We start from the raw sequence: 24,722 nt of genomic DNA on the forward strand, positions 1-24,722 counted from the left end.
CTTTACATAAATAAGAAAAATGGTGTTCTCTGAATAAATAAAATATTAAACCAACTAATGTATTCTCCAAACTATGAAGTAGGCCAATGCTGCTATGTTGCAACAATCGGGCTGTTTGCACTGAGTGTGTTCTGAACGTGTTTTCTTTTTGCCTGAAAAATGGTGGTTATTAGCAGCCTTCTGCTAATGTGTGATGTAATATCGTACCTCCAGCACGCAAACAATAACAAAAAATGTTACTTTGTACGTGAGGAGTTGGGTCACCAATACAAAGAAATAATTCTGAGAGTAACACTTTATGGATAATTATTCAAATAAGTTTTGCTCCGCTACATGGTCAGTCCAAGTGGTGATGTTTTGTGTGTAAAAAACAAGCAATTATTTTCAAGATAAAAATGATAGACTACATGTTTATAAATCACAATATGAAAAGAGGAAATAAAACCAAGCTTATTAAGAGCACTTCATGACTTAATTCTATATAGGTAAATCATGATTTAATTTCATAATGGGCCTATCCATGTCCTCTCTTATTGAGTTATTTTTATCCATTCTCTGCATATCCCACACTTGCATGTCCTATAAGGCGCCCTGTCACAAATTTCAGTTGCATTTTTTTTTTTTTTAATCAAAAATTGTCCCAAGCCAAGCTTACTTGCGACCCCTCTGCCCTATGAAAGAAAGTCACATAAACATTAATAAGATCCTAACTGGATAGAAAGCAATTTACTGGACCCACATATTCAGCGTTTACCCACTGAAAGCATCTGATGTTTAGTCCTCATTCCTATTTATTTATTAAAGTATGTCCACGTGTCCACATGATTGAGTTTCAGTGCATGCTTACTGATATTGAGGAATAGATAGGTGAGAGAGTAAAACCAAATGTCCCCTGAGCTGTTGTGTTATTTTGATGTGGATGCTGTTCATTGTGCGGATGCAACTGTCTTGGACCCCAGGAAGACTAGCTTGTTACCTAGGTGTCACCTAATGGGGATCCTTATAAACAAATAAACGGTCATGGTGTCGCTGTTTTAGTGACTTTGTGCGCTAATAACTGACTTGACTGTTGATGATTGCAAGGTTTAATATTGGCCTAAGTCTACACAAAATAATAGGCAGTCCATCCAGGATTTTGCAGTGTTGTGATCACAAAAGTTAGAGCAAATTGAGCCATCTCTGTGAATCTTTGCAACTTTGTCCAATCACCACAATGTTACTGCAGATTTGACTATTTAAAAAAAGAAAGCGTCTCCTTTCAGTTGTGCTGCCTGCAGTGTGTTCTCTCTCTCTCTCTTTTTGTGTCTATCATGAGACTACTGCCGCTGTGGTTAGCACTGTTGCCTCACAGCAAGAGGGTCCCTGGTTCAATCCCAGGTTGGAACGGGGTTCCATCTGTGGGTGGGGGCCCTTCTGTGCGGAGTTTGCCTTCTGCCCGATGACAACTGGGATTGGCTCCAAACCCCCCCACGACTCCTGCGAGGACAGGCGGTTATGGAAAATGAATGAATGAATGTATTATCACAAATCACAATTTCCCTCAGAGGGCTATACAGCATAGTATAGCTTAGACCCTTACAGTGGAAAACAAAAAAAAATCCCCCCAAAAAACCTTTAACGAGAAAAAAAAAAAAAAACATCTCAGGAAGAGCAACTGAGGAGGGATCCCTCTCCCAGGACGAACAGACATGCAATAGATGTTGTGTTTAAAGAACAGTGAAATTCACAGTTAATGTTAACCCAACATTAGGTAGAGGGTTAAATGGCCCGACTGGCGTAATACAAACACCTGAACCCTCCTGACTGGCTCTGATATGTATAATATAAAAAACATCAAACTAGCAAAGCATTTTTTATTATTTTTTTATTTTATTTTATTCCAATATTACCTCTGACAAGTCACCATATCATGATGTGCATTCTTTATAATTCATTAAAGAAAAAAAAAAAGATGAATTGTCGGGGTCCACCTATCAAAACCAAAAGCTTGGCAACTAACTTTCCTTTTGTGCTGGGACTGCAACACTCTGCAGAGGAATTCTTCAAAATCTCAGGCTAGGAATCTGAAAGTGACAGAAACTGTGTTTGGGATTTTATATATGTATGTATGTATGTCAGCAGTACTGTTAGTGTTTCCTAACACACACTTTCAGACTGTAAAAATGATAGCATGATTTGTGCTTCAATTAGCACCAACTTCAAAACATTAATAATTTTACTGTAACTGCATGTGGCTTAGTGCTGATCTTTGTGAATTGGACTGTTCTTGCAATGAGGTCTTTTCATAGAATGGGACCAATTTTGCACCAAATGAGAGTGTTTACCTCATGTAAATATGTGCAAATAGCACAGGAGCACACAGATGCCATTTGCTTAGTGGGAGTATTACACAGTTTCTTTTTTCTTTTTTAAACAAACAATCATTCAAAATGAACTCCAACTTATGCACTTTATCACTTTGCACAATTAGAGGTTTAATTAGGTTTAAATTATTTGCACAGTATTTTATCTCACTTGGTTTTAGGAATTGTGTGTCTTTTCAGTCTTAATCTTTTATAGTGTTGTTTTTGGTTGTATGAGTGAAGCCCAACACAATTTTCTGTCATGACAGACAATAAAGATTTACTGATTCTGATTCTGCGAGTTGAAGAAGAAATCTGGCATGTGTGTGGTGATTACTGGGGGTCAATTCTGTGCACGTCTGGCACACATAAACAAGCTTATTAGGATTCAGTCTGCTGTTTTTTGAGAAAGGTTACACGAGGTGAAGTGTCTCACACGTTATCAAAAAGACATTTAATGAAATCTACAGCCTGATCACAGAGTTGAAATGTGTTTCCAAACTGGCCCGCCGCTGACTGATAATCCCAAAAGACAGCTCAGCTCATGCTGCTGCTCCAGTGTTTCCTGACCAGAGTCTATCTGCATCTTACCTGTGTCTTTCAGAGAGGCTTAGCACATTGAACAGGCTGAACACACATGCTTTCTCTACTGTCGTCCATTTAGTCACAATTCAAATCATGCTGGCTTGTCACATACACATTCATACACACTGAGTGTAGTGGAATTCTTAAGTGGTGCTTCAGAGAAGAAACAATATGCCAAAACACTGTGTTGCAGAATGAAACAATGACACAGCAGTGGGTCTATATGTTTCAGTTTTAGAGAAACTTACACAAAATATCTGGTAGATATATCATTTCCATATATGAATGACTGAAATGAATTATACTTGTGGGTTATAAATTGTGGAAAAGCACTGGTGCTGACTTAAATGACACAAGCATGGAAGGAGAATCAGGCAGCAGGCTCTAATTGCAGCAGTGTAGTGTTTGTCAAAGGCAAGTATTTGAATGTCCAAAATATGTGATTATGGGGTATGCGTGTGGTATAAGAAAGCCTGTTTTCATTCATTTTACTGTGGCATACAATTCCAACACCAAAAGGCACATTTTGCATCTGCATGATATGACCCTCTATGACATCAGCTAAGAACATGGCCAGCGTTGTTATTATACACCACCAGACAGCCGAATAGAGAATCTTTACTTGGGTCCAGACCTTTGACTAACACCATTCCAACCAGTTGGAATCATCTTGCATTGTAAAATGAAACGGCAGTCTCCCAGTTAAAAATAAACAACAACAACCAATCAGCACTGTGGGGGAATTAATGATTGGGCAATCAGAATCACAGTCAAACAGTGTGCTGGAACCCATTAGAAATAATAACAACAATGCTGAGCACTGTGGACAAGATGGATGTCCTAAATAATCCATATCTTATAGTTTACTTTGCTCTATTCCACTCTCAAAATAACAGTAAAACAGGTATGTTGGCATAGCTATGTGTGGACTTCAAATTATGTTAGATCTGGGCATTTCTTGGGTTTCAAGTGATTGGTTCGGTGAAAATCCCCCACAAAAAATATAAACAATTGACAATTCTGTCTGATCTCAGGCAAGGAGAATCAATAGGCGGATTTCCATTAACCCTCAAATAGCACAAATTGAAATTCTGTATACAAAAAATGCAGCAATTTCGAAAATACTCTAATAGCTGTTATTGCATAGCATAACTCTTCAAAAGTTGAGCAGATCATCCAGAAATATTGAATCAACAATTTCTTTGTAAAATCATGGACTATCGCCTCCCAGAAATACCTCATATGTGGCCACTGCCACCTATATGGGGCTTGTCTTTCCATTATGGCTCCATAACATGCCTACGTGGCCTTGGATTGGAAATAATGATGGCTAATATGGTGACTGCAATAGAAATAAAGCTGCTTATGTTTTGAACATCCTTCTTGGAATGTTATCACCAGACGAGAAATCGCAGAACATCACTCAGTGGAAATGGAGTCATCTCGCTATTGTGTATGACATTTCCAAAATATAGCTTAAGTTTTGCACAAATCTGTAATGAAAACCTGCCTAAAGACACAAAGTATTACAGCTGTTCTGGAAGAACAGCACCTTACTAAGACAGTTTGTTTTGTCCACCATCACGAGCCGTGTACCCTGGTGCTGAGAGTATGTTTTCAGATCACACAAACACATGAAAACTTGTGGTCAAAGTTTGTTCAGCTGCTTCCATCAGAAATATTTTTTGCCTTTTGGACTTCCACAGTGATTGCCTGCATGCCGGAGTCATTCACCCTGCAGCTCGGCTTAATACCACCCAAATCATCAATCAAGTCGTGTCCCTCCCAGGATCCTCTGTCTTCCTGGCACTGTTTTTAGTGTGGTTTAAAGCATTTTTTTTGTACCCTTAGTAAGCACCTGCACACACGCATACACACACTCACATTCTCAGCTTGATACATGCATTATAGCATAATTGTCAGCTCTGTCAAAGCACTATGTCGTTTTCCCTGGGAGAATGTGTATTATTAATGGAAGGAATTGCAAATATTTGTATCTCAAAGCTGAGTGCTCAGGTGATTGCTACTGATGGCCTCAGGTGGAAAAGGAACAACTGAGAGAACTGGGAACAGAGACAGATTTTCTTTTGTAAAAATGCTGCACGTTCCATGTTGCAACATGGAACATTAAAACAACAATCACTTCCCTTCAAGTTGTCACTTTGACATTAATTTGAACATTAATTTGCATTTATCAAGCTGTTGATTGCCAGGAAAAATCGTTTATAGACAGCTGGCATTCATTTGCTTTATCGAAATACATTTGGTTTAAGAAAAATATATATAAATAAATAAAAGCCTGGTTCATATTTTTCTTAAAATATGACGTTGGGTAAAGGCTAGAAAGTGTTGTTGCAGAACATTATGTCACAGTGAAATTGACCTTTGACCTTTTAGATATACAATTTCATCACATCATTTCATCCTTGAATACAACTGTGTGAAATTTTGTTTTGAGTTTTTTCCAAAAATATGTTTTGCGAGGTCACAGTGTACAACTTCTAATCAGTTCATTGTGGAGTCCAAGTAAATTTTTGAGACCAACACAGGACATGGGAGGCTGGAAATGCTTTATAAGTCTTTTCTCAAATGACCGTACTACAAAAGTAATAGAAATAGAGAAGGAGTATGAGATTTAACCCTTTTTCTGTGCACCTCTCTACTGCTCTCAGCTGTGGTACTGAATGTTAGCAAAGTCATTCAATCTACCAGAGAAACAGATACTGTTACCATTTCATCTACTGCCATCTGCTGTTTTGCTGTTCATATGTGGTTTGTTTTATTGTGACTGTGAAAGCAAGCATGTATGGGTGCAGCATCTAAGTCCAAGACATGTTTTCCTACAGGGAAAGTAAAGTATATCGTATCATCTCTTATTGTATCATATAAAACAGTTTCATACATTTTTTCACACTATTTCTTGCAGAAAGTCCCGCCCTTCTGTGATCTGATTGACAAGTACTCCTTACCTTGATGTGTCCCTGTGATTGAAGCTAGAAGAGTACAAATGAAGATATTTCCAATATGAAAAAAAAAAATTCACATTGTATTTTGGTACTCTGCTCTGTTGTACCATTCGTGCATAGTTATGTTTAGTTGCCTTGCTCTATTCAAACTCCCAATTTAGGGGTTTCAGAGGCTGGTGGCAGGAGCCCCTGAGAAACACAAAGGCCACTGAGCATCATCTACACTGATCAGACCTGGTTACTGGGAGACAGATGCAAACACCATTTTGGCTGGATGTAGTCTCAGCAACTGTGTAGGAGCAACTAAGCAAGAACCTCATTATTGGGCTTTTCTGACAAGTCTCAAGTTGCACGCAATGCTAACATCTTTGAAATGCTTACTGTTTACAACCTTTGTTTATGGCATGGTTAGGGTTAGGCAAAGATAATAGAGGTGAATGTTAATTGCTAACACGTTCTCATGCCAAGTCATCACATGTCAATCAAATTGTCAATTTGCAGTGGACTTCTGCGTCTATATATCGTGCTCTAGGCATCTAGTGTTTAAATTCAGGGATGCCACTGTGATGTCCACAAAAGCACTTGGTGAGATGACACTTCATGTGGTTATGTTGAGGCAACAAAAGTATATAGCAACTAATGCCAAGATATCAACAAACCCTTGAACTGCCCTCCTGTCTGCTCTATAGGGGCCTTTGTGCTCCTTATATTAACTTTTTACTGACAGTGTGTCAACTTGACGCTGTCTGTTGGTGTATTACGTGGATGCAACAGGTTTCGTCTGGCCATCCTGCTATCCTTTGCGTATAATAACACAGTGAACAGTCCTGTCTGGCTGCACTCTCAGCTGACACCATCCAGCGACGTATCATGGGGACATAAAACATGGCTACTGGTGTCAGGATCTCAAAACACTGCAAAAGTGGCTGTATTTGATGACTTTGGAATGAGAGCGGACTGAAATTACAGGTCTGACAGGACAGAAAATAAACATCAGTCTGTAGGGACTTGGCTTCGGAACAAGCTTCTTTTTCTTCTAATTCTTCTTCTTTCAAATCTGCTGTAAATAGTTTAAACAGGAGTCATAGAATATAATCACAGACACTTGATTAGGAAGTAACCATTTGTAGCAATTGGTTGTAAACTGTTGCCAGGTTGTTATGGCCGTGTTGTCCACCTGCACAGGTATGATTGGACTTTGGATGTCATCTGGTAGCCAAACACTTGACAAATGAGCCAGTGATTGTGAAGCATGAATGAAACTGATCAAATGATGCATGACCAGTTAGACTGGACAGTTGAGCTACTCTCATCTTTGTCTTCATTTAAAAATTAAATGTTCATATATGCTTAAACCTTTTTGATGCCCTGCGGAAAGCCATGTCTTTACAATGCACAAATACAAAATTAAACATGCAGTATCTGTTTTGCATGACCCAGGTGCTCAAGGGTCGCTGCTGCACCAGATTCGGATTCAGATGTCTCTGCCCAAAGCCCCATATGACAGATGATCAGGAGTATTTTGGGAAATGTGTCTGTGCATCACACCGGGGCAAGGATTAGGATTAAAGAGTAGCTCCACAGTGATTGAAGTGTGTCTGCCGATGTCTCACCAGGCTATAGCTATGTTAAATAACACTCAGCTCCAGTCCCAGAATAGCTCAGGCCTCTGGCGTTTCTGGAGTCAAGGCGTGGGACCTTTTCGTTGCCTGCCAGTGACACTGAGTGATATGTTGTACTCCCCAGAAATATTAAAAAAACAGTTTTTTAGTTTCTCTTCAAAATATGCAAATTGTTTTTGTTTAATATCTTTAAACTGTACATGTAAATGCATCAGCACTATGCAGTGATTGGATTTTTAATGATTTTGTTGAAGGTGAGCTGAAATAAGATATTGCAGAGATACACAGCCTGAATTCATCCTTATGATTAAGAAGAACAGAAGTGGAAGTGACATGTTAATTTGTTCTGCTCTGAATGTAGTACAGTATCTCTGTAAATGAAGTCACAAATCTAAGATACCACCCTTCCAAAACCCAGTCACTGACTTTAAAATAAATGTAATACATTGACACATTTCTGTTAGAGAACTCAGGGAAATTGGTGCTGTAACACAGGTTAAACTGTTTTTACAACTCAGAGGAACTACTTTCCCTTAGGGCAGGGTACAGCAAACTCTAGTCTACCTGAGAATAAAGTTTCAGCTCTTTGTTCATTAAAAAGTTTCTTGTGAAAGGACAAGGTCTTTATTCCCAGAGGGGACAGCATGAGCCCCCAGATCTATGACACTACAGCTCATTAAAAACGATGACAGTCCCACTGCCGTTTTATTACTGGCCATTTTCTGTCTCTGACTGCACCAGCCTGACATGTTAAAGTAATAAGAATGTGTGTAAATGTGAGTGTGTGAGAGTAACGAGGGACGGGGGAGAGGGAGAATGAGTAACAGTGAAAGAGATATACAGAGAGGGTCTAACAGAACCTCTGTGAACTCTGATTAATTCAGCTTTAGCTTCATTTGTTTCCTGTTCTGCACCCAATCAGATCTTGACTGCCGCTAAAAAGTGAGCCCCGGGGCAATGAGCCTCACTCTCGAGGGATTAATTTGAACAAAAAAATGTTACCTTTTCCTGAAATGACATCATATTTTTCAAGTTTGCATATTCTAACAGGACAATTTATTTTTCATTGATTAATTGTTTCAGTAGTTCTTTTCAGATGAGTAGTTAACTGTACAGTGTCCTTGCTTGCCAAAAGTAAAACCTGAATACCTTGCCATTACCACAGTCTGCTCTGACTGCTGCTATGGGATTTAACCCCTTACCCCACCTCCGCCTCTATCTCCACTTGGTCACTCCTCCTCATCAGCCTCATCCCCTCCACCTGGTGCTCCAAGCTGCCCTTCATCTGCAATCAAGCTAGTATTTAAGCAGCCTCACTCCACTTACTCATTGGCAGATTGTCTTTACTTCCATGCCAGACCTTACAGCACTCATTCTCGGACTGTTTTCCTGGTCTCGACTTAGCTTGCCACTGACCACCTCTCCTTGTCTCTGCCCGCGTAAACCTAACAGCCATCTGTCCCCGACCACGAGTTTCGCCTGTGCACTTTCTGGTTCTTGTCTGCCTGTGGCTGTGCAGTGTCAGCCTCACGCCGAGTGAAACATGTCTTCCATGTGAGTGCCTCTGGTGTTTCTCATTTTGATGGTACATCAATACCCCGCCTGTCCTCATTGAACCTACTGCCTGCTACCACTGGATTTATCTGCTCCGCTTCCTGCCAGCCTGATGCCAACTCTGCTTCCTCCTTGACCACGAGCCATGCCTGCCCCTCTACAAAGTCCCCGCTTTTCCCACAAGCTTCCTGCTGCAAGTGCTCCTGCAACTTACCAGTGACCTTCGCCTGCCAGTCCGCTCCACGTTCACAATTTCCCCGCCCAAATTCTGAACTATCACCTGTGAACGTGAGCTCACCCCAGTCCCTCTACAAACTCCACTCCACCCCAGAACTGATAACTGTCCCTTCTTACCTGCGACCTGATTACACTCACCATTGCTCCATTCAACCTGCCAAAAGATTAAATAAAGGTCATTACCAGTTACTCTCCAGTTCTGTTGTGCTGTAATTAGGTCCTACTACACCCTGTTACAGCCATGAACAGGATCAGGCAAGTGTAAATTACTTAGCATTTTAAACTCCAAAGAAACAGATTTTCCCTCATTCTGAACTTGTAGAATACTGCCACTTTGTCAGTACTTCTGGTACAAGATCCCAACACCAAAGCCACATTTTGTGCATGAAATACTGCTGGATGGCATCAAGTAAGACTGGGGCTGGACAGAGTCAGATCCAGTGATACTGTATGCTGGCAGGCAGCTGGATGGCACCTGCCAGTTCCTCATTATATGTGGACGGGTGGCGTCACTTATGACAGAACCTGTCACGTCCACATGACATGCAGCAGGATGACTTCAGGTTGAAACGCTGCAGGTAACGATGTAATATGGGGACCAGGGGCGCCTAAAGGGTTGGTGTGAGGGGTGGTGGATAGGTCCAACAATCTTTCAAGATGGAGTCCAGTGTTCCATTCCTGTTTGAATGTGATGTTAATTGTTTTTTTGGTTTTCCTATACCTCACCATGCTCCTCACACCCCTAATCCTAAGCATCCATTAGTTTTTCTGACACCCAACACCCAGGCTAGCTTGTGTGTTTGTGGATGTCCCATTGTTGGTTGCCATGTGATGTTGCTGCCTAGACATAACCACATTACAATAATTACAATAATAACATCATGTGCTTGTACTTACACCATGGTAGTGCCATCCCGCAACATAAAAAGCAGACACAGAAGGATAGCTAGGGTGTGATATGTAGAGGTGACAGTCCATGATATAGCCTTGGATGAGAATGTGTTTGAAATATTTGACAGTATTTCAATCTGATGCCAGCCAGCAATGTATCATACAGATGTGACAGGTTCTGGCACCTCCCAGCTGCGTATCGTACATAAAGGCGGCTTTTGGTGTCGGGATCTTACGCCAAAATCACTGCAAAAGCGAGTATTTGACAGCTTAGGAATGAGAACAGGTTGGACAGTTCAGAGTAGATTTAGAATTATAAAAGGAGTATGCATGGTTTTATAAATGATTTTTTTTTTGACACGCCATTTTTGGCTTTTGTCTACATGTACAATTTAGTATGAATCCCACAAAGTCTAATGCTATATAAATGACAGTCTTATCCCAGGAGCCCTTTGGTAATTTACAAGTGGCTGTAATGTATCTGTGGATTTTGTTTTCTTTTTTAACATAAACTTGATGATGATGTAGGATTTAATTTTATTGTAAATATCTACACACTCTCATCTCGAGTCATTACGTATTGTTGATTTGCAGTGGACCTCTGTGTCTACATATTATGCTTTTGGTATGCTTCTGCATCTACTGTTGACGTTCCAGGATGCCATTAACATAATAAATGCGCATGGTGGGATGATGTGGTATGTGGTTATGTTATTGCAACACAAGCACATTCAAACCATCACAGTCAGATGCTTTTCAACCTGACCCAGTCCTCCCGCATATCATGTAGACACGCATATAATAACAAAATGCCCAGTTCTGTCCAGCCACCTTGTCACCTCATGCCATCAAACAGCTTTTCAAGCGCAGGTGAAATGTGCCTTTTTGCATCATGAACTTCTGCCAAAAACATTGTCAAAGCATCAAGGATAATTGTAATTTAGTTTTTTTAAACTTTGTATAACCAATAAATCTACCTTCTATCTTCCTTCTACCTTCTACTCTTTTATGAGTTTGGAATGAGAATTGACTGTAAATACACATTACAGTGAGGATAACAGGCACACGGTTGTGTTGAAGTGTAGATGAGCCCAGCTGAGGTGGTGATACCACCATTGTCACTGATTTTATCCCAGCAGCAAATTGAGCATCTTTATGTCTTTCCAAGTTTGCATTAAAAGCAAGTTTAACACAAGTGCAATCTTTACAAGCTCTAACTGTGATAGATAGGGGCCATATGCATAGAAATATCCATATGCATTTGTTTTGTCAGGTTTATAAACGCAGGCCTAATTAGATAAATTTCATAAACCTTGGAACTAGGCACGTGAGCATGAGCCCTATTTTAAATGCCATACTTACACTGTAACAAATTTTCTTGTAGATTAACAGTAAAATACTGGCAGCAGGGTTGCCAGTAGTTTACTATTAATTTTACAGTTCTCCTACTGTAATCAACTCTACAGTATGTTACTGTAATTATACCATGCACTGAATTACAGTACATTGCTGAATTTTCTTGATATTACAGTACACTACTGGCAGCAGGGTTGCCAGTAAATTATCGTTTTTCCTAGCATGCTTACTGTGAACTTATTTACAGATTATTACTGTTATAATATCATGTACTAAAATACAGTATAGTGCAGTGTTTTGTTGAATTTACAGTATACTCCTAGCAGGGTCGACAATATTATTTTTTCCAAATCAGCGATGGAATTTCACCATAATTCTAAATACAGTACCATGTAGTCATTTTTCTAAAAAGAGTATTACCATGGCCATTACTGGCAGTATTGATGAGAGCCAGTTACAATGAAGTAAACACTGTCTTGACTGTAACCTTGATTAGCAATATCAGTGTGATATATACAACATATACTGAATGACTTAGTTAACTTAAATGCAGCAAAAAAAAAAATCCATGGAAAAGAAGAGACTTAGAAAATATGACATATGATGTAACCCAAGATTTAATTAAAACGCAGCACCAACTGAAATACTTCATTTGTTGATACAAACATACTATTTTTTCCAATACAATTGTAAATTTCAAGTATGTCTGACAGAACAAGGCAGTCTATTTGCTCATCAAATATGTTAACACTAATAAACTTTTTAATAAACTTGGGGGAATGATGCATCTAACCACTATGAGTATCACTGCCTTTTTGATACAAAATGCACAATTTGTCAGTGGGACTGAAAAATCCAATGAATGTAATCTAGAACTTCCACATTCACACAAACTGAAATACATGTAAAAAGTTTTTCTTTTTTTAAATAATAATCTAAATGGTGGAAAGTGGTGCTTCAATCAGAGAAATCGCTATAATACAATACATATCACAACACAACACACAGCAATATTTTTGACTAAATACTTATATCTATATTGCCCAGCCCGTGTTCAAATTTTAGCAGTGTTTGATGATCAAAATTTCTGCAAATTCTAACTCAACAGTTTTAGCTTAACTCAGAATTTCAAAGCAAGCGTTTTTAAATTAACTTAAACAGGTATCTTAAAACATAAAGAGAAGGCTTCAAGTCTGCTTAGAATAGAACTGATCAAGGGTCTGCCAAGATTCTGCTGACTGACAAAAATGAACATATACAAGAGTACTCCTGTTCTGGGACAAGCAAACATGATCCCTTCTTGTTAACATAAATAGTAGTTTTACAGCATAAATATCGACATTTTTTAAGTGAGATATACCAAATTTAGTAGACAGGAGAACAAGAACACATAACTTAAGGCAAACAATGTGAAATAATCGTGGATGTGTTAATGTGAAGTGCCTGGGTAGAGAGATTTCACTGACCTATATTAAATTCCACTCAAAGTCTATGAGGTTCTTCAGAAGAGTGGACACACAGGGACTGACTGTTACAGACTTCTTCCGAACAACTCTCCCTTTCCTCTTGGAAACAATCTTGCCCTGGCTGGCTTTGGTTCCTCTCTTTGGGTTGATCCTAATGAAGCACCTGACAAACACAGCAGTCTGAAATTAGAGGTTGGATGGAAATAAAGTATGTTACTATATAAAGTAGGGCTGGGTGATATGGATAAAATCAAATGTCATAATATTTTTACCTGAATACCTCAATGTCAATCTTGTGATGCTATTGTAGGGATGACTACTGGTGGCTACTGGTTCATGAGATATTTGCATACACGATTTTTGATAGACAATTATTAGTCATTTGGATATGATGACCAAAGGCTTGAGACAGATATTAAAATGGTTGCAACAATTTGATAAGTTCAACAAATATATATACTATTTACTGTAAAGCAGCCTTTAAAACCAGGAAAAGGCAACAGTTACACCAAAGCCAGACATAAGGGAAAATAATGTTAAGCGATCACTGGAAATAGGCTTAAGAGTAGGAAAAAAAGTGTTGCACACTACGGCTCAATATGCATTTCTTTTCTATTTAAATGAGGTTTTAGGCCTTCTTCAAGATCAATAATAATGGCAGAACAATGGTATTTTATATAAGGCACACCCTAGTAACAGATCTGATGGTGATTAGACATATAAGTTCCAACATTAGGATGAGAAAAAAAATCAAAAAGCCTCCAGCAAATCAAACTTTTTAAAAGACAGTGATAGGAACTACAGCTGATCAGATCACTTCAAACAAAATGAAAAACAATACATTGCCCAACCCTAATATTAAGTGATCATAAGGTAAGGGTAAAATGAGCATGATGAATGAGAGAGAGCGAGAGAGAGAAAGATGGCATTAATTGTAGTTATGTTTCATATAGTGTAGCAGAGGCTTTCCAGTGAGAGAGCTTTAACAATACCAGGACCCTGGCTCTGTTAGACCTTAATGGAATGCAACGTTAGTTAATGTCATCAGTATCATCTGTGCGATTTCATATCAAATTGACAGCTGTTAAAATGATTTGTTGGACAACACAAGCTTCACCTTTGAATGAATTCAATTGTACAGGCAGCCTCCTCCTAGTACTGTAACTTAAAGGTTTAGCACACCAAAAACAGAACAGCAAGCCCTGTCACAAATGTTGGCTGGATGCCCTCAAACAGGACATGACCCTCGAGGCTGACCATCCAGCATCCAGCAGTCACACGCTCTTTTCCACTCGAATGTAAAAAATAGATTAATTTCAGAAAGCATTTTGTCTAGCTTAAAAGAATATTCATGCTTAATTGGAGTACAGATAACTTAACTAAATACATACCAAGCAGTATTAGACAAGGAGTTGGGGGTAGGATGAGGGTCTTCTCAACAGCAGCCACTGTGGCAGAACTCTGTAGCACACAACCAATATAATTGTAATGAGAATATTAGTTTCATGATATGCTTTTTAAGATGGCAACAATTCAATGCAATAGAAATGACGAAAAAAGAGAAACAAACTTACATCTGCAAGAAAGATGAGCCCATTTGAAGTGGGCCATCAGCAGCTGGACAACATTGAGTGCCACCTCAGTGTTCTCACCTTGGGAGAGGACAGCCTGGGCATCTTTATTGGTAGAGTCGTGTGTGATCTGTGATTAGTCTTCCACATTATTCCATGGCAAGCTCCAGGTGACATAGCACATTAAGGTCTGTGAGAAGCTCCAAATGAGCATAGATGCACCTCTAATTGAAGTGGTAAGGTCATTTGCTTCTGATATCTCCAGCGGTAGGAACTGGAATAGCATTTTTACAGAATGTGGTCTCCATGAGACTACACACCTCTGCTCTTTCAACCCCACTTGCACCTTCCTGTCTATAGATCTCCTCTAATCTTGGTGTTTTTGCTCCACAGTATTATCAGGCTCACCTGGTGGGAGATCTGGCTGAAATCTAGTACATCCATATGTCAGTGGGCCCCCTCTTGCGCCAAGAGCTGGATCCAGAGCACCTTTGGGCTCAGTAACATTCAAAGCTGCATTCACGGTTTAAGTTTTCAATACGAGTTTTCATCTGAATAAGGACCGAAGTATGAACGCCTGCCATAAGTGAGCCATCTGCAAAAACTGTCATGGTCGCCCTCCCCCTCCTTTGTGAGTCTCTCCCTGTCTGTTACCCTTCTGTGCCCTAACCTGTGTGTGTGTGTGAGTGTGGGCGTGGTTTGTTTGCTCCATAGGCTGGGCCAGGTGCAGGCAATCTCCTGATGAGCTGCAGGAGTATTTATGCTGTTGCTTCAGATCTACTTGTTGCCAGAGTATTACTCCTACCAAGGGGTAGATGTTCCTCATGGCCTCTCAGTATTTACTCATTGTAAGTATTTACATGTTTTTGTATTTTGTACCCTTCACAATCACTTCATGGGCTATAAGAGTGTTTTCTGGCTCAAACGTATGATTTGCAACTGATTCTCTGATGTTGTTGTTGTAGTCCTCTAAGTAAAACTCTGTACCCTTCTCTACTACAACAGCTGGTGGGAAGAAGTTGCCAGCACTCAGAAAAGCCTGAAGAAGTTGATACCTCTCTGCGAGAGTTGAGGAAGGGTTCTTAAAGTCATGTAGTTTCTGTCATGTCAAGGAAATTATGTTAGGAAAGCTGTTTTTTGTCTTGTGTCTATGTTGTCTTGTGATTTTCCTGTTTTATTTTGAAATCCTAACTCTCCTCTCGTTTCAGGTCACCTTACTTCCTCCCTTTGTGTGTTTTCCCGCCATTGTGATTGTCGGCCCCACCCTGATTGTCTCCACCTGTTTCCCCTTACCTTGTGTATAGTCTCCGTCTCCCTTTGTCCTGTGCTAGTTCGTCTTGTCTCGTCTGCCAGTGAACCAGCGCCTTTCTTATGCCCAAGTCAAGTTTTGTTGTTCCTCGCTCTACTGCATCAAGTCAAGTTTTTGTTTTTCCTTGCCTTTTTGCATTGTTCAGGTTTGAAACCTATTTTCATTTTGATACTAACTCTAGATTTTTCATGCACCTCATTCGAGTGATTTTTTTTTTTGTTGGTACTTTGTTTCCTCTTCTGAGAGATTTTTTGTTGTTACTTTCCCTCTTCAGAGTGATTTTGAGTTTTGCATCTGCTTTTGGAAAGACTTTATTACTGCCTTTTTATAATAATGTGTTTTTTGACCATTGATACCTGGTGTTGTGCATTTGGGTTCAATTCCAGTTCAGTCTTGTCAGTTTCCTTCAACATGGTTTAAAATATGTATGCTTGCCCTCAAATGGTGGTGTCCACAGACGAATTAGTGGCCCAAAGTGCAAAATAAGCTCTGGATAATGAGAGACATAGTGATGCTTGGGCTTCATTGGGTGATCAGGAAAAACATGCTGTCTGAAATACAAATATTCATCAATAAGAACTCTTAAATAGCCTATTTGGCCAGTTGAAACAGCTGGTGCACAGATCAACTCCACAGTCTCTCGGAGTTGTAAAGCCAGTTGCCATACCTCGGTATGATCTGGACCACCAACACCAGTTTTGCACAGCATGCCCACCAAGCTTGTCACTCTCTGGATTAACCTCAAATGATTTATTATTGGCACCATTCCCAAAATAATGGAACTGGTTTAGACGTTGGTTCAACTCAAGGTAAGTAAACCGTTTGTCTACTCTGACAAGATGCTTTATGTACAATGCCAGATCAGATGATACAATCCCTTCAAAAAGGTCATGGCCAAGACAGGGGGTAATCCTGGCTGACATACATGAAAGTAAATCAGCTCATTGAATACAGAGTCAAATTTGACACCTCCACTAACCCCATTATTGCTCTGAACATCTCTGTATGACTGTGTTGTTCGCTTAGTACCTTGGGAAAGAGGATCTTTCTCAAATGTTTTGTCAATTTCGTATGTGTGAACCAAGGTTGTCACCTGCGATGGTGCACAAGTTTCCTTTGCAGACTATTTAGGTCTTTCACAAGGTAGCCCATGACTAAATCTTGACCAAAATATTTGAAATCCTGTTCTTTACAAAGAAGAACAAGTTTCATATGTCAGCGTATTGCATATCTTTTTTTAAACAAGTGTATTTATTAATTTTTAGGTTGAGTAGACACATTACAACAACAAGAAGAGGAAAAAAAATAAATAAATAAATAAAAAATTAAAAAAAAAAAAATAGATTAAAAAAAGCATATTGCATATCTAATAGCATTTTTCAGACTAATATTTTGATTTGGTGTGTGACTTAATTTTGTACCACAGACCATACAGCAGTCTAACAAATCAAAAATCTGTTGCTGTGGCATAATACACCTCATTTTTTCAACCACTTTCACAGAGTTTACACTAAGCGAGTTTACACTAGTGTTTCAGACATACACAACACAATGTTGTAGTGTGTTAAATATCATGTTGGCAGGAGTTTCAGACGCAGCCAATTACAGAGTTGGTTAACACTGGTAAACTTGCTAAGCTAACCAAGTTAGTTGTCACAGTAAAAACCCGATTATCATCTTAACTCAAGTTTTGAAAAGTCGCGGTCACTCTCGGATCCGTGGTAATTACTCACTGCCCGCTCTGTGACTGAATGCCTCTACTAGCTCCAACAAGTGTCGCTCTCTGTCACCCATATGTGCCCTGCACCACATGAGTTTGCCCTGGGTGCTGCAGATATGTCTTACATGTTGCAGCTTTTGCAATTAGCTAATCTAATTGCAACATTTCAAATCACCATATCTGACATTCTATTAATAGTTCAGCCAGCTGTCCTCAACCACATTCAAATGCCCATTCCTCACTGGATAGTAAAAGCAAATATCACCAGACAGATGTATTTCAACCATCTGCTTAATGCAGTGCAGGATTCAGACAGATGATCCTCGATTTGCTCATAAAGTGCAGGATTCAGGTGGATCATCTTCGAAAAGAAAGTTCATTGGCTTCAACTGTTCTGCCCATCTCCTACAGAAATACAGTAGTGTTCTGTTTTTTGTGTGGCCTCTTTTCTGTGAATTCTACATCACTCCCAGAAAGCAACGTTATATACAGTATATGTCACTGAGTGGAGTGACCACAACAGGGTGCAAGACCACTGATATTCTGTTGGGGGAGCAACCAAGACTTCACAACACGAGCCAGAGGGAGATTTTTCGTATAAAAAAAATAGAAATTTTATTACAACACAATAAGATAAAATATTACTGTTTAGAGTCCGTTAAAAGAGTCCACAGTCCATTAGATTGCTCTAACTGGGAACACCTGGCCAGTATCCCCAGTTATTTACACTCCCCTGCCTGCATGCTGGGGCGGCTGTGGCTCAGAGGTAGAGTGGGTTGGAAGGTCAGTGGTTCGATTCCCAGCTCCTCTTGGTAACATATTGGGCAAGATACTGAACCCCCAAATTGCTCCTGGTGTGGCATCATCGGAGTGCGCATGCATATGTACGTATGTATGTGTGTACGGTAGCCTTGGCCACCACTGTGTGAATGTGTGTGAATGGGTGAGTGTGACATGTCCTGTGAAAGCGCTTTGAGTGGTCAAAAAGACAACAAAAAGCACTGAACAAGTACAATCCATTAACCATGCCAGTGCATCCGTCCCTTCAGCCTTCACCAAGCTGACTTTGTGACTTTGTTGTACTGCTTTGTTATGTTTTACACATTAACCACTGCATCCATGCACTCTTACACACCACTGAATCTGACTCTCACACCTCATTGCAATCATCATTTGTAACTTAGTTTCATGAATTCCAATGTATTGTTTGTGTGTATCTTTGTGTCTGGTGCTAATCTGGCATTCTTCTGGACCAATCAGTTTCACATTTTGTGTGTATATGTATGACTCTGCGCACAAAGACCTCTTGAGGTTGCAGGAATTTACAAGCATTCAATAAAGTAACTTACAAAACAAAACCAGTAACTACAGTTGAGAGAAATCTCTTTGTTCCTTTGGCACTGGATCATCAGTGGAACTGTTTACAACAGGAATGTGCATTACGATGGTTCTGGGGTGCTGGGTAGTATTACTGAGGGAGGGACAACCATAGGTGGTGACTGGGACTGTATGCATCAGAAAACTTCCACAAGGACTGAGACCATTTACTCATTAGAATGGGCTTAACAACTGTCGAATGAACATGTTTATCTCAACAGATGGGAGAAATTTGAAAAAGCAACTTAACAAGAGATGACCCTAAAATTAGCCACAAATTAGTAAAAACTTCAAAAAACTTATCTTAACTTATTCATTTATTTTAAAATTTTGTAACATATTTTGTTTATTTAATTCCAATCATCATAAACAGTTACATGAACATTTTTGCATATTTTTGGAAATAATTTTCTAATCTCTCTCTCTCTTAAAAAAAATCAGGTTCTGTACTTGTCACCCTTTTCTCAGTTTCTTGAAATTTGCTTATTGCCATTACCCATGTTTTTGAAGATAATTAAACCTATTTGTGCAGGTTTAAAAGGGTTAAATTACTTGTGAAAGGAGTCTAAATGTAGCAGCACAAGAAAAACTGGTCTCAGCGTAGGTTTGAAAGGGTTATGTCTAGGGCTGCACCTAACGATTATTTTTTCTATGATTAATCTATTGATTATTTTTTTCTATTAATCGATTAATCTATCAATTTTTTTCCTGATCTCTTAGTTTTTTAATACTTGAGTAATATAACAACAAATTTATCAAAAATAACATTTTAAAACTTGTCATTTATCTGCAACCCAGTCTCACATGAAATCGTGTAATACCTATGTTAGTCCACAGGGCAAAATGTATTAGTTTCACAGTAATGGCTCTAAAATTGTGACATGTCTATGTTTTCTATGGACAACATCATGTCACATGAAGAAAAAACATGGCGGACATTCCTTCCATTTTCCGTGGAAAATGCCATATTTTAAGATAGTTTGTGGATTAAGTTGTCGTTTTGATAACTTTTGTCAAGACAAATGTACATTTTATTTTCATAATCTTCATCCGATGAATGCTAGGGTATTTACTTTTTTATCACTTTTATTCTTTCAGGTCTCACCAGAAAATTGTTGGAATAATATGTTTTCAATCGTTGCTATGGTGGTTGCCGTGGATGCTGTTGTCGCCGAAACCATGTAGCTTGCATGTGGTTTGGATGTCTGAATTATGTAACGTTTTTTGTTTTATTTATTTTCTTTGTGTTGTTGTATATTTGTGATGAAGTTTCTTTAAATAAAAACCATATATTTTAGAATGCACAACGAACCAGAAAGACATTGAAGGAGCTTTGATTTACTTCTGGTTCAACATACGGGACAACGCAATATGTACATTTATTTTGCATTTCTCTGTATTTTACTTAGTCTTATGAACAATTGTAGCCTACTTCTTGGCCATTTTGGGTAGTAGCAAATACTGGCCATATCTGCAGGGGGTTGTGGGTCACTGTCCAGAATTGCAAGACCTGCAAAACATGCGTCTGTTTCTCTCCATCATCCAAGCAAAAGCGCATTCCTGGATGTGTGGGGTAAAGACTGATAATCACTTATCAATAGTAACATTTGAGTAAATGTGTTGTAATTGCAATTGGGAGGACGTAATCAAGAAGGAGCACGGAAAACCATGGGGGAGGAGGTTGAGCAGGTCAACATTCTCCTCACCTGTGCAGCCATATGTTCCAAGTATATGTCAAAAGCTGGTAAGTATTTTTCATTTACATCTTGAGCAGCACTTTTCAGGCACGTCAGCTGCAGCACATCAAGAGAAACGGTGGCTCGCCGTTTTTCTATGCGTGACGCGTATGTTTGTCAGCAGGAATAGACTGTAAAAATGATATTTTCACGATTATATTGACTCTATTCCACTTTTACTGCAGTTTAAAAGTCTCTCTTGGTCACAGAGATGACGAAATACAAAGATGTCTGTTTTACTCCAACTTCCCCGCTTCCCTTTCAAGACAAAAGCCCTCGAACAGCATCTCTGTGGACAGAATCCCATCAGTTGCTGATACAATGCACTATATTTTGAAACATGCACAGGACCAAATCGTCAGCTGTGCAGGAGTGCATGACTTCATAAATTAGTGGAATCTGTGCTTTTAAATACAGAAATACAGCACTTAAAGCAGCAGGCAGCAACATTACAACAACGCTGTGTGTATGAACACCACACGCATGGGGGGTGGATAGTGCCAACTCTTTGCTAAGTGAGCAGATCAACGTGTCTCCACAGCTCAAAGATGTACGAACTTCCGTGATACAAAGATTCTATCTGTTGTATTGTATTCAATGTATAATACAACATTATATGAGATGTCCTGACGTCGAGGCGACATTGACATCACAGAGGTAATTACCTTTCACACGGCGGTGTAGCAGCGACCTACTAGTAATTTTTACATAAATTTACGTCTAATATAAGGTATGCGTGGATAAGCGTGTGGATAACGTGCGTGTGGTTAACCGTCTTGATGATGGACTTGAGTGGATGAGTGGACATCTCTCACCCAATGTATTAGCTTCATTTATTTTACTATGAGAACCAGCTGTCAGCTAATATATCAATTTTGCCTTTCACCGTGTGGTAACGAGACATATACTTCACTAATGAGAAACAATGAGACAGACCCACTAGCTGCAGATGTGAACAAGTTGAATCAATGTGTACATGTTTTGCTATTTAAACTGTCCAATTTATTTGTTGTTGGACATTCATAAAGACACAGACGTCACATAGCTTCTCATGCCCGTTCTCTCGTAAGTGTCACGTCACGAAAGTGTCACGTTTGTTCTCTAGACGTAAGGTAGGCAATGATTGACACGTTGCTCTGCTCACTTGGCTAAAAGTTGGCACTACCCACCCCTGATAGAAACACGCTGCTTCTCAGCGAGGCTGAGGTCTCTGTGTGAAACAAGCCTTACATCCTCCTTGCAACGGGTCGACGCACATTACGTAAAAAGATGTATTTAAGTAATCAATGTCAACGCGTCGCCCCAGCCCTAGTTATGTCTAGATTTATGTTTAACTTTTAGTAACATCATGTATCCATGTGTGTGCTTTAATCTAGGAAGTATAGCCAATTTACAGCCATCCCAGCCAGAGGTATTTCTCTTTACATGAATACCAGAGTCACATGATGGTGGGGAGTCTGCAGAAAGTCATTTCCCCTTTATCCGTGGGTGAAAAGTGGTGCTTTGGCAGTGCTCTGTGATAGCACTTAGAGAAGTGAGCCTTGACACAGATCCCCAGCTGCTTTCTATTGAGATCCACTTTGCAAACTCCCATCAAACAAGATAAATTGATGCTGAGGGCAGAGGGAGAAGGTCAGAGAGGAAAGATGCAGGGAAGTTGGAGTGCTCAACACAGGGGAGGGAGAGAAAACAGAGCGGGAAGAGAGAGACAAGCAGACAGGAGAGCAGTCTGAAGAATGGAGTATGAAATTGAAACATGCAGGGAGAGAGCGGGGGAGCATTCTAAAGACTGACAGATAGGAAAAAGTGCGGCTCTCTATTAAGCCCTGTCCTGGAGCGCTGCAGAGAACTGCGTGCGACAGCTCATTAACTTCCATCATGCCTCAGTGTTTTCTGCTTATGAGAGAAGATCATGAACCTGTAACTGCTTCTACGGCACTGCACTCTCTCTTGCTAGTTGTTCCTGTTATTTTGAGATGTGAGTGCTGTGGCTTGAGAGAATCTGACTGATGTAATAACACAGACAGTAAGACAGGGAGACAAAGATGAAGAGAGAGATGCATCATTAATTGAGCTCTGAACTAAGGACCCTGTAATTTCCGGAACCCTCCACCTAGCACTCACAGAATGGAGAGCCATATTGGCTTTGTGAGGACACTGACACCTGCTGTGTTAGTTTGTGGCAGGTGTGAGTGTGGGGGGACTGGACTGGACTGGAAACTGTACACACAGAAGAAGGAAACACAATGCTCTGTTTCTGTTTCCTCCACATATGCTAATAGACGCTCAGTCAGACAGGGAGTAAGCAGCTTTAGGACTTCATAGAGAGCCAGCCCGGGAGATCTGGATTGTGACTGCTGGCCATTCATGTGCAGTACTGGAGGGGTTCGGAGTACAACAGTCGTGTAAGCCTGTTTAGAAATAACAGGCTGTTCTCACTTCAAACTCGTCAAATAACACCGCTCTGTTTTGGCGTATAAGCGTGACGCCAAAAGTCACCTCCCGCTCCCAACCAGAATGCGGCTGGATGTCTTCGGATAGAATCGGTGGTGTTATTATTATATGCCTACAGACACCAATAGGCATATCCAATGAGCAATGAGAACAGACAACGTCAATTGAGAGCATGGCCGGACAGAACCGGTCGCATGCGTGTGAAACGCTGAAGGAAAGATAATAACACCACCTGTATTAAACAAATCGAAGGTGTATGAGTTTGCTTATAGGGCAGGTGGATGGGTCCCACCAGCAACTGACTTTCCTGTGGGAGTCTGGATGTGTCAATGTGAGCTTTTTTTCTACACCTTACCATGTGCTTCTTTTGCCTGAACCTAACCAATTATGACTTGTTTTTTTATTCCTAACCATCCTCACAGTACATGTTGGTTGCTATGTGCTGTTGTGTAAACATAAGGACCATATTATCTGAATCCACCATGTGCATTTTTTGACATCGCGGCATCCCGAAGCATAAGCCGCTGAGGCAGAAGAATACCTAAAATGTCATAAGTAGACACAGCTACATCTTGAGTTGAGGAGTCTCTCACAGCCTGGGGTAAGAAGCTGCTCCATAGTCTGGTGGTTCAGCAGTGGATACTTCTGCGCCCTGGCAACAGGGTGAACAGACTGTGGCTGGGGTGGCTGCTGTCTTTCAGTATCCTTTGGTCTCTGTGCAGACACCTCACTTCACCGAGGTCACTGTTGCTCTGTAGATGGGTACCAGTGATTTTCTGGGCAGTTTTCCCGCTTTAGACGCTTCTTGTCCAGTGCCATGCATGAACCATGCCAGTTCATGATGTTTCCCGTCAGTATGCTTTCTATTGCTCCTCTGTAGAAGTTAACCAGGATCTTGCTCTGGAATTTAGCCTTCCTAAGTTTCCGTAGGAAGTAGAGCCTTTTTTTGTGCTTTTTTAACCTGGCTGGTGATGTGTGATGACCAAGATAGATTCTCAGTGATAGTATTTCCAAGGAACCTATAGCTGCTCACCTGCTCCACCTCAGCTCCACTGATGTAGACAGGGGTGTGTGTCTTTGCCTCCTTCTTTCTAAAATCAACAATCAGCTCCTTGGTTTTACTGACGTTGAGCAGTAGGTTGTTCTCTGTGCACCACTCTGCAAGATTGCTGATTTCCTCCTGGTATTAACTCTCATCGTTGTTTGTAATATGGCCGATGATGGTGGTGTCGTCCACGTACTTCACGATAGAGGTCTCCTGATGTCTGGGAGTGCAGTCATGGGTCTACAGTGTGAACAGGAGGGGGCTGAGTACACAGCCCTGGGGGGCTCCGGTGTTGAGCACTAATGTAAAGGAGGTGAGACTGCCGATCCTAACTCTCTGGGGTCTGCATGTGAGGAAGTCCAGTTGCAGAGTGTTGTACTGAAGCTCAGAGTGTTAAGTTTTCCAATCATCTTAATGGGAGAGATTGTGTTGAATGCTGACCTGAAATCAACAAACAGCATCCTGGTGTAGCTGTTCTGTTCTCCTGGTGA

At 40.2% G+C, this 24,722-nt stretch overlaps 1 pseudogene; it reads left to right on the forward strand.

Moving 5' to 3' along the window:
- Positions 1–24,722, forward strand: part of LOC148187779 (uncharacterized) — a 50,446-nt pseudogene that overhangs the window by 1,458 nt on the left and 24,266 nt on the right.

This window comes from Plectropomus leopardus, chromosome 12 (genome assembly GCF_026936395.1).
Source record: "Plectropomus leopardus strain MGB_pleo_1.0 chromosome 12, ASM2693639v1, whole genome shotgun sequence".
Classification (NCBI taxonomy): domain Eukaryota; kingdom Metazoa; phylum Chordata; class Actinopteri; order Perciformes; family Serranidae; genus Plectropomus; species Plectropomus leopardus.